This window comes from Sciurus carolinensis, chromosome 6, assembly GCF_902686445.1.
Source record: "Sciurus carolinensis chromosome 6, mSciCar1.2, whole genome shotgun sequence".
In the NCBI taxonomy this organism is placed as follows: Eukaryota; Metazoa; Chordata; class Mammalia; order Rodentia; family Sciuridae; genus Sciurus; species Sciurus carolinensis.
Genome location: NC_062218.1, coordinates 77,248,261 through 77,268,112, shown reverse-complemented (window position 1 = coordinate 77,268,112; position 19,852 = coordinate 77,248,261). Strand labels below are relative to the sequence as shown.

General features: G+C 32.6%; 1 pseudogene; it reads right to left on the bottom strand.

Annotated features, from left to right (window-relative positions):
- Window positions 1–347: 347 nt before the first annotated feature.
- On the bottom strand, window positions 348–17,773 carry LOC124986333 (ubiquitin-40S ribosomal protein S27a-like; annotated as a pseudogene).
- Between the last annotated feature and the right edge of the window lie 2,079 nt (window positions 17,774–19,852).

Below are 19,852 nucleotides of genomic sequence, written 5' to 3'. Positions count from 1 at the left end.
CTGAGGCCATCCATTAGATACTGAAGAACCTAAGGAAGGACTGAAAGATCATCAGATTCTTCCATGTATGTATAATATGTCAAAATATACTCTACTATCATGTATATCTAAAAAGAACAAATAAAAAAGAAAGATCATTAAATTTTAAATGTTGCATGGTAAATTTTAGAATCTCATGGGTCAAGAAGTTACTGCTGATAGTCTACATTAACCTACAAGCTATATATACATACATGGAAGGTACCTTTATATCCACTGATATGAGCATTTAGATCTTCCCATATTATCACATCCTTAATTCTTTGACCTCATTTCACATCTTTTATTAACCAATACACAATTACTTGTCATGGTTTGTTGAAGCAGCAAGTCAGATAAGACTTACCACAATAATGTCTATCAAAGTGGCCATCCATAAAAACTCCAGAGGTGCATTCTCTGAAGGAGACTTCCAAGAAAGGTGATGAATTTTATCATTTTACCTACCTTATGATATTTTAGGACAGTCAACTTTACTTTCTCTCTTCTCTAAGCTTCTTTTTACTTCTTCCTTTTCTTAGCACTGCCATGAAGCCTCAACAGAAGAGGGAGGGTGGACTCCTTTTTGAATGTGCACAATGTTTCAGTTGCTTATCAGGGAAGATCTTTGCTGATCAGGAGGAATTCCTTCCTTATACCAGATCTTTGCTTTTACAATTTCTAGTGTCCGTGGGCTCAGCCTCAAGTGTGGCAGTCTTCCATATAAGGCCTTTTCCAAGAATCTACACCTTCGCAGTTCCACTGAGAAGAAGAGACAGATTACACCAGGGGACACCAGACAGGGGGACATGTATGCTGCTGGCCAGAGACCACCTGCAGCTCATATACACAGTCCCAGTTCCACAATTCTGATTCTGCATGAAAATTGGCAATTCCTAACGTAAAATTAACTTGGGAGAGTTGGTGGCAAAATTGTGTTCAACTTTAGAAAATTAACTGATACTTCATGATATTGAAAACTAACTTCTAAAACATGATTTAGAAAATAATGCAAATTTAATATTGGCTCATAAAGAATGACCTCACAGAATCATGTCTCATGTGATCACAGGACTTTTTTCTAAAAGGAAATTGTAGGTACCAAATAATAAAATAATAGCACTAAAAGTTGAGGTGATTTGGTTCAAAATTTAGGTGATTTTCTAAGGTCACAATTTCAGTGAATGGAAAAACCAGAAGAATCCAGATTTTCTGATTTCGTTTAAGATATTTTCTACTGCTTCTTGTTGCCTTACTCATATGTAATTTAGAATCATTTTAATAATGTTATTTTATTCTGTATTCAAAACAAATAACAAATAATATAACACATTAATCTAATGAGACTTGCTTAATCTGAGTTTTCCTAAAAATGAAACATGTAAAACAAGAATTTAAAATATCAATAAAATTTATTTCTCTTAGTAGTTTACTACAATTTTCACTTAATTATACCCTAAAGCTTGGAAAACTTTAAAAAAAAATTCTCTTTATTCTTCCTTGAAAGCTATCACACGGCAGAATGCCCCCACTATTTTGATTCCTAAAGAGATCTGTGAGAAAACATACTAATGGGAGAATCTGTCATATAATTTTATTCTACAACTATTACCTCAAGATAGTCTCATGAAGGGCAACATTTGTAACCTAAAAAATAAAATAAAAAGGCTGAGACCATGCTACTGCTATTGTATTTTAAACTACTTACCAACTGTGAACACTTTAAATATTTATCTCACCCAAGCCTTTCTTCCCCCATCATGCTTTAATAGACTGGTTTTTATTCATCTGAAGTGGTTTCAATTTCCAATAGTGCATCAAAGTCAATAAAAGAAACGGATATACTGCACCCACTTTTAAATCTCTAGGGATTTTTTTTTCCAAATCATTAACCAAGGTGAGCATCTTACCGCTGTTTCCACAATTGCTTTTGCCTAATGACATTTGGTTAATATCCAGCAAAAGGATGCTTGTATCATAACAATAAACTATTGGTCCCAATTGCATATCATAGTGTAGGAAACCACATTTTCATTGACCACAGTCACCACATATTCGCATTTGACTTCCTTTCTTTTTCTGCAAGAGCAGTAGTTTGTAAGAGATTCATATTTGTTATATGTTAGTATCTTTAACACTGAAAATTCAACTACTCAGCTCTGTATTAATCCATTTTTTAAATAATTTTTAACCAAGGTGGCACATTTGTTTGTCTGTTTTAAGAAATCAGAGTTATTTGTTTTGAACAGTAGTAAAATCTCTTAAAGAAGAATACTGGACTAAAAATTAGAAGATCCAAATTATATACCTTTGTCCATTTTCTGTTGCTATACTTGAATACCCCAGACTGGGGAGTTTATAAAAAATAGAGGTTTATTTATCTCATGATTCTGGGGACTAGGAAGTCTAATATCAGAACTAATAACAGTTCTAATATAAGAACTGTTGAGGTTCTTTTGCAGCACCATAACATGACAGAGAAAATCACATGGCAAGACAGAGCAAATGTGTGGGCTCAGGTCTCTCTTCTTATGAAGCCATGAACAACATCATCATAAGGGATCCACCCTCGTGACCTCATCTAATCCTAATGACCTTAAAAAGGGTCCATCTTCAAATACAAATTTGGGGGTTAAGTTTCTAATTCATGAACTTTGGGTAACACATTCAAACCATATAGTATTCCTCAGTTAACTAGGAAATCACTTCAGTATGGCAAGTTCTATAGTTCTATTTTTGTCTTTTCCATTCATAAAATGGATACAAATCTACCTCAAAGGAATTTTTTCTTTATTCAGTGCTGTGGATTGAACACAGGGCCTTGTACATGCTAGACAAGCATTCTACTCCTGAGCTATATTGCCAGACTCTTATTTATTTTGAGATAGTTCTCACTAAATGGTCCTGGCTGGCCTTGAACTTATGATCCTCTTGCCTCAACCTCCTGAGTAGCCTGGATTACATTCACATGCCACTGTGCCTGGCACCATGTTATAAATTTTTAAGTTGTCTATAAGGTTCAGACAGTGCATTTGTTGTGGGATAAGTTTGAACAACAACAACAACAAAAACACCTTGAAGTCATTTAAGGAAAAAAATTCAGTTCTTACAGGTTACATGTCAGATTATTCCTTTTTTAATTATTTTAAAATTTTGATTCATTGTACACAAATGGGTACAACTTTTGTTTCTCTGGTTGTATACAAAGTAGAGTCACCATTTGCATAATTACACATGTACATAGGGTAATGATGTTTGCCTCATTATATTATTTTTCTTCCCCCCACCCTTTCCCCACCCCTTACTTTCCTCTATACAATCCATCTTTCCTCCTTTATTGCCTCCCCCCATACCCAATATGTATCATTATCCACTTATGAGAGAAATCATTTGACCTTTGGCTTTTTGGGATTGGCTTATTTCACTTAGCATGATATTCTCCAACTCTATCCATTTATCTGCAGCCATAATTTTATTCTCGTTTATGACTGAGTAATATTCCATTGTGTATATATACCACTGTTTCTTTATCCATTCCCCTATTGAAAGGCATCTAGGTTGGTTTGACAATCAGCTATTAAAAATTGAGCTGCTATGAACATAGATGTGACTATTTCACTGTAGTATGCTGATTTTGGGTATAGACCGAGGAGTGGGATAGCTGGGTCAAGTGGAGGTTCCATTCCAAGCTTTCTGGGGAATCTCCATACTGCTTTCCAGAGTGGTTTCACCAATCTGCAGTCCCACCAGCAATGTCTGAGTGTACCTTTTTCCCCACATTCTCACCAACACCTATTGTTGCTTGTATTCTCAATAATAGACATTCTAATTGGGATGACATCAAATCTTAGGGTAGTTTTGATTTGCATTTCTCTTATTGCTAGAGATGTTGAACATTTTTTCATATATATGTTGACTGCTTGTAGATCTTCTGTGAAGTATCTGCTCATTTCCTTAGCACATTAAGAGAACCAGAATAGCTAAAGTAATCCTTAGCAGGAAGAGTACAGCAGAGGGTATCAAAATATCAGACTTTCAACTAAACTACAGAGCAATAGTAACAAAAAAAGCATGGTATTGGCATCAAAATAGACAGGTAGACCAACAGTACAGAATAGAGGACACAGAGACAAAGCCAAATATAGTTTTCTCATACTAGATAAAGGTGTCAAAAACATGCAATGGAGACAAGACAGCCTGTTCAACAAATGGTGCTGGGAAAACTGGAAATTCATATGCAGCAAACTGAAACTAAACCCCTATCCCTCACCCTGTACAAAACTCAACTCAAGGATCTCTGAATTAGACCAGAGACCCTGCACCTAACAGAAGAAAATGTAGGTCCAAATCTTCATCATTTTGGCTTAAGATCAGACTTCCTTAACGTGACTCCCAAAGCACAAGAAATAAAAGCAGGAATCAATAATTGAGATTGATTCAAACTAAAAAGCTTTTTCGCAACAAAGGAAAAAATCATCAATGTGAAGAGAGAGCCTACAGAGTAGGAGAAAATCTTTGCCACACATAGTTCAGATAGAGCACTAATCTCCAGACTCTATAAACAACTCAAAAAACTTTACACCAAGAATACAAAAAACCCAATCAATAAATGGGCTAAGGAAATGATCAGATTATTCTTAGCAATGCTATCTTTTCAGTCTTAAGTGCAGAGCAAATGCTATTTGAAGAAAACCAGTAAGTCCATCTGCTCTTTAAAAATGACTTCCACTGGCTTGTATAGCACAGAGCACCTCTACAATTTCTTAAGAGGAAAACATCTCCACAGTTTAGAATAGTAGTTCTCAATGTGGGTTCCCTTACTCAGCAAAATTGGCATCATCTGGAAATTTAATATACACAACTTCTTGAACCTACCCCCAGATCTACGTAATCAGAAACTATGTGACTAGGTCTTACTAATTGCATTTACTAAGCAGTCTAGCTCACGTGTACTCAGATTTGAGAAGACTAGTCTAGACAGGCATCTGCAAACATCTTTTATTGTAAGATCTGGAATATAAGCATTTTAGACCTTGTGAGTCATATGGCCTGTGAAGCAGTCATATACCACATGGAAATGAATGAATGTGGGTCTATTAAAATTGAATCTAAAAGCAAAATATTTTACTCATATAAAAAAATTGAGGAAAGAAATAGATGAATCCCTGAAATACAAAAGACACATCTAAAGAACAGATCACATGGGATGGGTATTCTGAATTTGTAGGAAGAATGATAGCTGACTTGATGATGGTAGTTTTGCCAAAGATTAGCCCTACTTTGGCATGCAAACTATTACACATGTAAGGATGAGGGCTGTTGCAATGTTAATCTGTGGTATCTGGGTTATCTCAAGTAGAACACAGAAAACAGTAGTTTTATGACATGTAAGATGTGCTTCATACTTATAATGCTTATAGTAGAATTACTCATTGATGATTTTCTATTTAGAAGTAGTCTTTGAATGATTATTGGACATTTTCTCTTTCTTTCTTTCTTTTTTATTTTTTGGCAGTATGGCATTGGAGTTTGAACCCAGGAGCATTCTGCCTCTGAGCTACACCCCCATCTAACCCTTTTTATTTTGGGATCCAGTTTTGCCACGTTGCCAAGACTGGTCTTGAATTTGTGATCTTCCTGCCTCAGCCTACCACACTGCTAGATTAGAGATGTGCTCACTGCACCCTGGATCATTGTTTAAATTTAACAACAAATATTGCTTTGGAATAAATTTGCAAAGATACAGCATAAGTCCTTTAACTTATACTTGCTTATCTTATAATATCTGATGGATCCTTCCTCTTTCTCCCTGTATAGATAAAAAAACCAACATTACTGTGTTTACTCCATTGTCCTGACTGATTGAAGTATACATTTTGACAGCTTTAAAATTTTCAGGATGATAGTTTATCACTTCTGTTTGATGGAATATGCAACTTTGCATTCAGTTATTTAAAGTAGTGGATTTGGAAACTCTTAGGGAAAATTTTTCAACTTCTGATATATCTTACTTTCTATGTACAATAGGATTAAAATCTATATGTATAATAATGTGAACTTAATTTACATTCACATAAATGTAACCCAACTTTGGATTCCAACCTTAGATTGTCTCTGACCATTGATAACTAGAAAAACAAGTAGTTATTGCTGTCATTAGGTAGCATCAAACAGTACCCTAGTACAAAAGAAAGGCATACCTGGAATAAAGAGGAGTCCTACCTGAAGGTAACATATAGAAAGTGTTTAGAGCAGAGGTAAACTCTAACTTGTAAACCAGAACCTTACAACTAGGAAGCAGAATGAATCAACTATGGTCATTTTGTAAAAAGCCTCTGGCCTTTTTTGACTAGTTATAGTTTTGAGTCATGTTTTACCTTAAAGAACATGACAAGGTCACAGCCAAAATTCTGGAACTCATCCCAGCCTAGTGTTTTCATTTCCAACAGATATTAATCTTCAGGTCTTAGGAACAAAAAAAAATGGAATTCTAAAAAATTCACAGGATTACTGAGATCATGAGTCATTCATATCACTTAAGTATTTTTAAGTATTAAGGATTGAACAAAATAAGAAACAGTGAAACATTTTATCTTCTGGAGTTATACTAGAAGTTTCAAAAGTTTTAATATGAAATAAATAATGAATAATACACATTTTATGATTATTATGCACAAATATACCATAACAAGATTGGAAATTTTAATAATGTTAAAATTGTATCATCAATGATAGATATTTGATAATAAATAAATTAAAGAAGTTCCCTTATTAATTATTAATGCATATTATTATTAATCTTTAATGAAGCACCAATGCCAAATAAAAATCATTCAAAAGTTCAGTATAGATAAAATATTTAATATTTCTGTTATAATTCCTCAAATTAATTTTTAAACATATAAAGCACTCATTTCCCCACTTGTTCCTTTCCTTTCTTGTTTTGAGATCAATTTTACAGATGTTAAAAACTTTCATATTTTGTATTGACATTGGTTGAATTACTGTGCATGTCTCTAAACACATTTTCAACTTGGGCATCACAGTACATGTTGCCTCATTAAAGCACTTTTCTTTTAAATTTATTTTAATTGACACATAACAAGATAAATAATGTACATATTGGGGCAACAAGTAATGTTTTGAAATATACATTGTGTAATATTTTGATTTGCATTTCCCTGATGATTAGTGATACTGAATATTTCTTCATATACCTGTTGATCATTTGTATCTCTTCTTTTGAGAAACATCTAGTTATATTGTCCATTCATAATCAGGTTATTTGTTTAGTTGACATTGAGTATTGGACAATCTTACATATTCTAGATACCAACCATTTGTCAGATGTATAGCTTACATATATTTCCTTCCATTCTGTGGTTTGTCCTTGCATTCTGCCAATGTGCAGAAGCATTTCAGTTTGATGTAATCCCATTTGGTTACTTTTTTTCCCCCCTGTGCTTTCAGGGTCTTGTTCAAAATTCCCTGCCTATTCCAAAGACCTGTAGCATTTCTCTCTTCTTTCGGAAGTTTCATAGTTTCAAGTTTTACATTTAAGTCTTTAGTAAATTTTGTGTTGAACTTGTAACAGGTGAGATATAGGGATCTGATTTCATTCTTCTAAATTCACATATTGAATTTCACCAACACCACTTATTAAAAAGACTGTCCTTTCTCCAATGTGTGTTCTTAGTATCTTTGTCAAACAAACAAAACAAAACAAAAGAACAATTGACTGTAGACTTCTGTGTTTACATTTAGGCTCTCTATTCTAAAGTTCCATTGACCTATGTGTTTTTATGCCAATACCAGTATTTTAAAAATTTTTTAATTTGTTCTAATTAGTTGTACATGACAGTAGAATGCATTTATACATTTTTGAAAGATTGTACCTAAATGGAGTGTAATCTCTCATTTTTCTGATTGTACATATTGTAGGATCATATTGGTCTTGCAGTCATACATGTACATGAGGTAATAATGTCTGTTTCACTATATTATTATTCCTACCCCTATACTCCTTCCCCTCCCTTCACTCCCTTCTACCTAATCTAAAGTACTCTATTTTTCCCTCCCCTCCCTTTATTGTGAATTAGCATCCACATATCGGAGAAAACGTTCAGCCTCTGGTTCTTTGAGTGTGGCTTATTTTGCTTAGCATGATAATCTCCAACTCCATCCATTTACCAACAAATGCCATAATTTCACTCTTCTTTAAAGCTGAATAATATTCCATCATATATATGTATATGTGCATATAGAAATGCATGTATATGTATATATATGTATATATGTATATATACATATATATATGGGTATATATATATATAATATATATATAATGAAAGATAAGCTATAAGATATATATATATATATATATCTCACATTTTCTTTATCCATTCATCTGTTGAACAACACCTGGGTTGGTTCTATATTTTAGCCATGGTGAAATAAAACAGTTTTGTGGTACATTTTGAAGTTAGTATGATTCTTCCTGCTTTATTTTTGTTTTGTTTTTGTTTTCTCAAAATAGTTTTAACTATTAAGAATTTTTTGTGGTCCATGTAAATTTTAGAATTGATTTTTGTAGTTCTGTGAAGAATGTCATTGGCATAAGGGATTGCCTTAAATCTGTAAATTACTCTGAGTAGATGTAATTTTTTTTAATGATGAAAAAAAATTTGATTTGAATTTGCTTTTGCTGTTCAAATAAACATTACTTTTACTAATTCAGAGTTTACTTCTGTTTCTGAGTTCACATTAGATATTCTATGACAATCCTATCTTCAACCCTTTGCATTTCTTCTGGTAAAATATTCCAAATAAACATTACCTATAGCAAATACTGAAACACTGGAAATTACCCGGGCACATTATAGGATAGCATTAAAATTTTTTTTTATCTCCTATCAAGGTTAATAGCAACACAGAGGTCATTTGCAACTTAATAACTTATTTTACTTCCAAAATGGTTGTTTCTATAGAGTGTTCTAGAATACCATTCATATTATTTGGAGAATGTGTACTATGTTAACTTAATAGCCTATTGATATGTATTTTACTTTAAGGGATGACTTATTGAAAGCAGCCAACAGGGCCAAGAGTAATCATTTAACATTATAGTAACCATAAGGAAGACTGACTTATTAGATTGTGACCTCTTGTCTATGTGCTCTTGCCTTGGTTCCGGGAAATGTCAACTTTAACCTTTGATTCTGACTGCCAGGTTGTCTTGCTTTTGTTTTTAACTGAATTGTCGATGGGGATTTTGTCAAACAAGTTACATCTCTGTGTTGATGTGTACACTTTGCTTCTCATTTCTGTTTTTCCTTATTTCTTATTTGATATTCTCAGGAAATTCCAAATATTTTTGGTAATATGTACAAATTTTCCAGGAAAGATTTGAAAGGTATTCCCTTATCGAGATATTGCCAAGACCACTTAAATAACAGTAGATAATCATTGTACTTCCTGTCTCAATATTTACATGAAGAGTGCACATGCCTTCGTGTTTCCAAACTTCTGCCCCAAAGAACAAGGAAAATGGCACTGATAGGATTCCTGGATTGTTAATATAATTTAATAAGTTACCAATCACTATCAGTAAGTTACCCCTAGATATTAGCCTGAAAATAGTAGGTATGTAATCACCTACTAAATGTCCATGGCATATTATTTAGGAACATAGTAAACTTTATGAAAGGATCAGCAATGAGATGAGGATGTTGAGTGGATCAATGGTGAGAGGCTCTGTGAACAAAAGCTACATCCAAAAAGTGGGGAAAAGAGTTTAACAGTTTACAATAAGAAACATGTGATTTCTTTTCTTTCAACCTAACTCACTTAACCAGGATGTCAGTCATGATTTATAGATCTAAAATGCAACATCCACTGTGAATGGTAAAATCAGTGCCTAGAAGTCCAATTCAAGGGGAATGCAAACTCTGTTCATTTCTGTAACCATTCCCTACAGGGGTGTGTATATGCACATATGTGTGACTCTACTCACGTCCACACAAACTATATATGGATGGATCTAGATTTGGCAAGATGGTAAATGCCTTCCTGATCTAGTTGATGATGAAATTTCACTAAGGTATTATTCAATTTTCTTGGTTTGGCATTTATTTAGAAACAATGTCATTAAATACTTTTCCTATTTGTAGCTAAAATTTTGCCTACAGTTAAATAAATGATGCTTAATGTTGCCCCTAAAGTGCATAATACCAAGGCAGCAAACAAAATATCATAAAAGATGGATTGTCAAAGTGAGAGAGATGAAAGCAAAATATATATCCTAGAAAATAATCTAAACTTTATTTATTCTTTGTTATCTCATATATGAAAGTAAAAACATTCCATTCAAATTTTCTTTTCTTTTTTTTTCTGGATCAAAAACATTGACAGTACACAAACTTTCTGCAGGGGGAAATAAAAGGCTAAGTTTAAATAAACATTACACTGTGAAATCTTTGATCCACGTGACACTAGGGATTCCAGAGGTGATTCAAGGATTAATACTGTCATTTGGCATATTTTTCTCAAAGAATTCAAGTTTCATTGAAGGCAAACTTAGTTACCACATCCTTAACATATGTTCTTTTGAAGAACAGCTGTTCTACAGCTTTGTGAAGCAAAAAACACAAGACGAATATGGGATCTAAAGCAAACACAGGGGTGGTCAAACAGTCGGTTATATGTCTGTTATAGCAGCTTGGGCAATCTTCCAGGCCATCAGTTCTCCAGCGTCCATTTCCAAAGGAAGAGTTAGTGAGCAACATGCCTTACTCGTAAACTATTGGCTTTTATATAAACTGTAAAAAGGAAGATTCATAAAGTTAAAGGCAATTTTTTTTCAAGCTTTTATTTGAGAAAACAAGAGTTTTATTATTTCATGTAATGTGACCTACATTATGTGAGTCAAAATTTGAGCTCAACAGTCACAGGCATCTAAAACCTACCAATTTTGCTAAATACTAAGGCAGTTCATATGACATAAATACAGTAACTGTTGTTTTTTTTTCTATATATTTCAGGGTTAGCTTTATTATTTAGGTAATATAAAACATTCAGATGAAAGCATTGTTTATCAATATCTGATTCAGATCAAAATTCAAAGTTGTTAGTTTTCTTATAAATATCATTTTCAGCTGAAAAACTAACAATATAAGTAAACCAATCACTGAAAGTTTTCTGAAAATTAATAGAAAAATAAACTATTATTAATTTTATTTAATAGTTTAAATAAACTATTATTTAAACTATTTTATTTTTGGATTTTAAAGAACTGGAAATTAGCAATATTTAAATTATACAATTAAAATTCTTATTTTACTACCTCTATTTTTTCAAGTATTATGCTGCTCACTGTATTTTCTGCCTGGTACTGTACTAAGGTATTTAACGTGTTGCCATGCTGTGGGAAGTTATTAGATTTGTCATTATTTTAGGGATTGGGATTTGCAGATGAGAAAATTTCACAACATTTTTGGTCTAATCAAAAATTGACTTCAACTAATATTTCCTCTAAAGCAAGAGAGGTAGTCCTCTGAGACATGTACCTTCTTTCACTGAAGTTCTGGGAATGCATGGCTTAATAAAATTTCTTGTGATCATATACGCAGCATATACAATATAAATTAGAGGACTGAGGCTTTCTATAAATAAGACCAGTAGTTAAATATTAGTCATGAACTATATCTGTACCTATCTTCAGATTTATCTATAACATATGCTTCAGTTAAAAATTTTACCAATATCTCCTCTTAGAGATTTTTCTTTTTACAAATATATCTTTTTTGGAAAAGAAAATGTGTAAGCATAAACATAGATTTTTAATCAAACATAAAAACATAACGTTGATATGTAATAATTAGAGATGAATTTGTATATAGGTATTTACATTCAAATGTAGCACTCATTTCATGTAGCTTTCTGCATTGGGGTTCTTCATTAATAAAATTTGATTTCTGAAACTTATTTCTATTTAGAATCACTAGAAAGAGCCTTTGACCTACTGGGAGAGAAACTAAAATAGATTCCTACAAGGAGAGAAAATAGAAGGGAATACTTTCTATTCATACTAATCCTGAAAACGTTCCAGGTCACTGACCCACACTGATAGGGTGTACATTAAACTCCACCTATCGTTTCATGATACATTTAATTTCTGGATACTAAATCTTAAAATGTTCCAGTTGTAACCTAATACGTTGTTTTTTATCTTTCAAGGGGAAAGAAGATACCGTGCAATTCAAGCTCTTTGCACACAAAAATGGAAATATTGAACGATGTGTATTGCTTAACATCTTTGACAAATTTTAAGTGCATACATAAAATTAAATATGAAGTTACATCTCTGCTACTTATCTTTTCTTAGAGGCAAAAGAAAACAATGCATTTTATTTTTATGGGCTTGATAAATAGATAAAAATTTTAGGTTACTGACAACACAAAGATTGTTTTACCTTAGTTTTAAATTAAGATTTATTTAATCATTCTTTGTTCATTAGTCATTGTACATGTGTACTCTGTAGGTATTTTGTAGAGCATTTCAGTCCAAGATCTATAATGAGGACTTCAGTGAGAGGAATTATGTATTTTCATTTCTTAATTTAGGTATTGTGACACTGGGAAATGAGTATTTCAAATCTTTTTGGACTTTAATGAGTGCATTTTAAAAGATTAGTAACATCTCTTCAACTCATCCAACTTCTCAACTCTATTCCAAAGGAATCACATGAGCACTTGACCTCAGTAAGATTTTAAGAACAAAAACAAACTTCATAAAACTTAATCACATTAGTTGAAAGCTGGAAGGATGTTTTAATGCTCCTCCTAAGCCACCAAGTTCCATTACCTGAATCCCATCAACATAATCCTTTCTAAGAAAGAAAAGAATGAATCAAATGGAAAAGATTTGTAATTGAATATTAGTCTCAGGGCCAATTAGAAACATTTTTCATAGACACACATAGATATAACCTTGATTAGCTCTAATTAATCCATCAACTCTTATAGTAAGAAATGCAGTTATATTTTTACAGTGCTTTAAATTGAAAAGCATTCATATTGTTAGCATGTGTACTACTCACAAATGAATAGATGGGGAGGGAGGAAAGAAAGAAGTGCATCTATAATAGGGTAAAGTGTTATGACATAAAATATTTCCATTAGTTAGTAAAGAAGGTCATTCCTTTGCATAGAGAGAATTATAATTTTATTGCTCTTTATGCCATATCCTTTTTCATTATTATCCATCTTTAGTCAGTTGTGCTGTTTGATGAAAAATGAATGTGGTATATAGTTTGTATTTAAGTAGACCTTTCAGTACAATACACACTTTTGGCATGATTTTCCATAAAACAGATGATAGAAAAACTGGACACTGGGAGTGATGGAATATGTGCATTTGTAACTGGTTTCTGAGTAGTTAGAACATTCTTAAATGTAAAAGTTCACTTCAGGAATAGAATTGAATGCCAAAGGAAGCATGCTCAATTCTCTTTTCCAATACTTTATGTTAAGAATCACATCATTCCTGCTATTTCATTTATTAGAAGACTTTATAAATAAAACAAACCCCTAAGTTCTCCTGAAGAGTACTATTATAGATCAGAAAAAAAAAAGATTCTATTCTGCACAGAATATTGTCTGAGTCTGGGTTATGGTCTTTATTTCATACTCTTTAAATGTGATATGTATTTTATACCACTGTATTTTAAGAAGTAAAGAGCTTTATTTATTGGGTAGGGGCAGTACCTGGGATTGAACCCAAGGGCACTTAACTGCTGAGCCACATCCCCAGGCTTTTTGTTTATTTTTAATTTTGAGACAGGGTTTTGCTAAGTTGCTTGGGACCTGCTAAGATGCTGAGACTGGCTTTGAACTTGTGATCTTCCTGCCTCAGCCTCCTGAGTCCCTGGCATTATAGGAGTGCTTTCCTGCACCCAGTTATAATGAGTTCTTAGAATGCAGAATTCTGGACTGAAGAAGTTTTCCATTTGTGAATAAGAAATGCAATGGTTTGATCATAATATTTTAAGTCCACTTTCATAATTATTAGTGAAAATATTTCCTTTAAGTTAAACACTTTAAAAAACTAGTCTGATTTTTTGATATAGTTCCCACAAATCATTAGAATTCAATTTACCTTTGTGCTTCTTTTTCTTTTCAGTGCATAATTATGAATAGTTTTGAGGCAAATACTGTGTATTCAATAAATGAATTTCAATTCCATATAATCAACTACTGTAAGCATAACTAATAGCATACAGAGTAACTACCAGGGATTAGAACTTACTATAGATACATAATAAAAAGACATAGCCACTGCAGTCAAGCAGGTTTTGTTCTAAATACTTTATCTAAACACTTTAAAATGAAAAGAAAAAAAAAAAACTGTGAAGCAGGAACAGTAACTAGATCATAATGAATATTCAACCGATGTCTATATAAGTGAAAAAGTGAAGTTTAGAGCAATAATATGATATTTTCCAATCTTCATAGATTTTAGTCTGTTTAAAAATATAACTATATTTTACATGCTTTTTTCATTATTAAACTCAGCTTCTTACATAGTACAGATTAAGAAATATTTACCATGAAAATAAAACCATTCCTTAATTACCAAAATGTCTATTTGGCAATTTTAAGATATAATAAAGAAATTCAAGGTGAAAGAAAATTTATATTTGTCCAAATACATACTATGTTTCTAATTTAATGGTGAAAGTAAAATAATAATTTTAAAGTGTTTTTTCATAAAACTTTATGTAATATTTAGGGTCATCAAGAGTTACAGAGCTAAAAAAGAATAGTGCTAGTATATATACACTGCCTGCAGTTGCCAATTGTAATTTAGAAGACTTATTCTTGGCATGAGAATTTAAACATTTTCACTTTTGACTCTTTGTAAACTAAATGAATTGCATTATCAATGCTAGTTAAAAAATAATTAATGCTACAGTTTGGATCCTATTTTTAATAATACATCTTTCTATGTTGTTAGTAACTTTATTCATGGTTGGTGGGGGTTATCATTTTTGCTGGTTATTTGTACAGGTTGTACATCACTATTTACCAATTTTTCATTTTTTTTTATTGTAAACAAATGGGGTTTCATTGTTTTTTGCACACACTAATTGGTTAGGGGTGAGAATAATAGCAGGCTGTTTCTAGTTACTCCTGTGAATTTTGCAATCAAGAGAGTATATCTCTAGGACCTTGCTCTTTTGCTACTAGGGACTCAAATCATGTAAGAAAGAAAGTATATTTTTCCTGGTCTATGCTCTTTTTAAGGACAACTATGTCATATACCAATTCTGATGTCATTGCTTTGTACACGATTGCCATATATACCAATTAGGAAATATGATTTCATACTTTGCCTCTCAAGAGACTGAAAAATTATACAGATAAATAAAGCTGAAATACCCTTTTCTAAACTACAAAAAAAAAAAGAAAGTGGTTCTTTGGGGATCAAAAAGAGAAAAATACTGGGAAGAATTTAATTTAGGTTAAATGTTGTATGAAGCTTACGAATTAGACTAGGAAGGGAAGTTTGCAATTAATTGTCTGAAATGTCAACAAATGTAAACACTATTATAAATAAGTCACTTTGTCCTATAAGTTCGTTGTAATTTTATATATTTATTTCTACTCACATGGTAATTATCTCAAAGAACTTAAAAATATGTCAAATACAGTTAATGAAAATAGTTTTGCTAGGATGCTAAGAATTAAACAGGTAGAATTTTGGCATACATTTGTTAGTGAGAAAGAGCTAGCTAAGATTCTAATTGTTAATTCCCTCTAAGGCACAAATTTTTTATTTTCTTTTAATCCTGTTGCTTTCCTGAATATTCTTAGTGAAAAAGTTTAAAATGTCATCTGCCTTTTGACTATCTGAACATTAACAGAGGACACATTTTAAAGATACCCAAAAAAGAGAGTTGTGACCAGTACTTTAAAACCACTAAATATAAATTTTCTTTTCCTGCTGATGTCTAATGTCCCAATACTTCTCAAAGTAGTTTCAAGAAAATGTAAGAAAAATCACAAGCTTAGAGAAAAATACCTTGTAACCAGTGGAACATCGGTGTGCCATTGTTACATTTTATCTCAACTGACAAATTATGGTGAGGTAAAAATACTCTGGGGGCAGTTGGGGGGAATCTTACCTGGAGTTTTAGATACCATCTATCTGTAGCTAAAGCATTAAAAATAATTCTTGTCAATATGAAAAAGAAAAAACCAGAAAACCCCAGTCTATTGAGAATTTTCTCATTTTCATAATTATTTTCATGTTTAACTATCACTTCTGATTTATAATCCTTTCAGTTTTCCTACTTTTCCATTAAAGATGAGTTTTCACATTTCCAGGGTTTAGAACAAATAAAAGAAAGAGCAGAAACATAGTGAGTGAGATGACAAGTGCCAGCAATGATTCCATATTTGTGTAGTTCCCTAGAACTTAAAAATGCTTTTGAAACAACTGCAAATTTAAGTCCAGAGTGGGAGGCTAAATTGATAAATTCCTCATTATTATTAATAGCATTGTTTTACAGAGAGATCTGGTTTTCATTCTGATGGATGAAACATAATGATTAAACAATATAAGTAGTATAATCTATTTTACATTTTATTACCTTGTGTTAGTAAATAAATTCTTTCTATTCAGAAACAACTGTTGCAAATATTCAAATTTTAAGTAATAGACACTATTCCCTGACATAGTTTATTTGTTATAACTCCAAAAACATACTGGGGATACATTGGTTAATTCAATTGCACATTATACATTTCTCACATTTAAAGTTTTACTTTGTAACGAGGGCAATTGTATACATTTCTGCATTTTGTAGAGGACATTATGTGCATTTTTCTCTAAACTTTCAGATGTCAGGGACTAATACATGGATTTTACAGAGACATATTTTATTTCTTCAGAATGCTAGCCCTGATTTCAGATTTAGTCAGAATAGAGATACACATAAATCTATATGACCAGAAGAGATAAGTAGATCATAAAAAGTCCACACACATCATAACCCTGCACATCTAACACAGAGATAAGGACAGTTACAGATTATTATGGCATGGGTAGCTTGATAATCTATGGCGAATCTATGATAAATTTCAAACTATAACAAATACAATGACTCATATTTTTAAAAGAAACAAACCTTAAAGGTATAAATTTACCCCAAGATTTGTGTCACTAAAAAACTGAATAGTTCAAAGTCAAACATTATGTGACATGCTTTAGATTGCTCTTATGAAAGGCACTATAGAAATGTCACCCTATTATAACCTACTGTATTTAAGAATTAACTGCAGCAGAACAGCCACGGGAGATGAATATATACTGATGTGATCAACCCCATCCATTACTCACCAGCAGTTAATACAAGGCACACTTTAGAAAAGAGTCTATAAGACAAAGAAATAAACACATTGTTAAAAGCGGTGCATTTAATATCAGGATTTCTTTTTATTAATCCTAACAGACCCTCATACTATAGTATTTTCTCTTTAATAATAGGTGCCTTTCATTTAAATGATGCAATCAGTATGCCACAAGCAGTTTCTTTCTTTAGTGGGAGGAGTTAGCAGCTCCAACATTCAATTGACCTGTTTCCAAATAATCTACAGGAAAAAAATGAAGATTAAGTCCTCTAACAAGAGCAGTTTTCACAGCCTCGCGTACAAAGAGAAGGATTCGGTAAAAAGATGAGAGGGCAAGCCGCATTGTGCTGGCCCACTTAAATCTTATTTCCAATTCACTAAATGTGTTATTTGACTTGGCAAGTGAGCTAGTATGTGTATTAGATCAGCAGGGAGCCTAATCAAGGAGATGCCAAGTTTACTGCAGCCCCTCTGAGCTGCATTAGCCTCAACTAGTGACCTTAAGCAAAGTGGGTGGTTGAACCCAAAAGAGAATAGCATTAACTTTTGCTTGAAGTTCAGCCTGATTTGAAGTCTCCTTTTGTGCCTTATTCCCCCCCCCCCAAAAAATGCAAAAAGCATTTAACAGAATTGAATCTAACAGAATTGAATCTAGTCTGCTCAGCACCATCTTCACACGCAAGGCTTCATAGAAGCTTGCCTCCATTAATGCTGACACATGCAAAAGAAATGAAAAGCATTAACTCAGCTGAGGCATTTGATTTTGCAGCTGCAGAACAATTCACTTTGTAACTCAGTAACTCAGATGGGGTTTTTCCACCCAGATAAACTGCTAATTTGCTAATTGATACAAAAAGTATTTTCAAATATTAAATAAACTGCAAATAAAGCAAAAAAGAACACTAAATTACAAGGATGTATGAACACTATATAATGTAGTTGAACATTTGTCAGTAATAAACCATTAATAGACACATTTTCAAAGACCTATTTTACCTTGCACCCAGCATTGTCTATTCCTGCTTGCATATAATAGATTGCACATATAAGTGAACTTTTCAATTACTTTTTATACCAAGCATAATAAAAATCTTTATAGTTAAAAAATAGTTCTTATGTTATAAATTCTTGTTCTCAATTTGCTTTCCCTATTTTAAACTTGATATAGTGTTTATATATTCAGAGACTCCTAACAATGACAGGTTTTACACACTGTTTAGAAACATTTTGGAATCAATCTTTAATTCCAGGATGTTGGACTTGGACGCTCTCATGCAACAAAAATTCAAGATATCAATATTGTACTGTTATCAAAGTTCTTAACAAGAACATTTTAATCAAAACTTCTGTAAACCCCTTCATCGTAGAACTTTTCTCTTTCCTTAAAAAAATGTAAAATTAAGTTTTTTTCCTAACTTTGTTTTTCCCACTGTTTGCTTCTCTTTCCTCCTCAACTCAGAAACTAAGCCAAGCAAAGCATCATCACTTTCTAAAAGTTGAGAAATTATAATCAAGATCAACAAAGAAAAGCATCCTTTGCATGGATTTATTTCCTTGGCTTTTAAGTGATGAGGTGAACCCACATAATTTTGATTCTTTATGTAGCAGGTGCTCCAGATCACAGAAATATTTTACTGTGACAATTTTCAAAAGATCATTAAGCTAACATGTCAATTTAAGCTTCCAGGTATTTACTGCCTTTACATCCATATTCTTAGAAAAAGTATCTTGGAATAATCTGAATAATTTTTTAGAAATAAAATACGTAACTAATTTGCACCAGCATTGCCTTTTCTAACTCTGGGATTTCAAAACATTTTCCAAACATTAATTGCAATGGGACCCTAGTGAGGCCGATATTATCATACCTATTTTCCAGGACGATAAGCAGGGAACACAGGGCCCATTGCTTGCCTTGCCCCATGCCCTTCAGAGCTTGTCCAAGCTCAGAGCTCCCTTAAAAGCCATTGGATCAGCTCCATGGGAGCACAGAGGAAAATGAGAAATGGGCTCTTGGAGATTTAAGGGATTTTGTAAGGTCGTGAGCAAGTGAGCTGCAGCTAAAAGTCAAAGCTGGAAATCTAAGGTTTCTTATTCAGTAGTTAGATATATTTCCTCATTAAGATAATTCATGTAGGATTTCAGACGTGCAGGAATACGCTGTTAAGAAATGGAATCTGTTGCTGCACATTTTTGAATAACTTATTTCATAACAAAAATGTCTCTCTTTGATTTGAATAAAAATAAATGACTGGATTTTCACAGGCAGCATGCATAGGAGACCAGCAAGGGCCAGCAGTGAATTTCTACATTGACTTTTAAAAAATGTGAAAGAGATGCTAACAGCCTAATTTGTAGTACAGACTAGATTTGGCTCCTGTGTCAGGTGGTGTAATAAAAAAGAGCCATATACAGAAGGTGA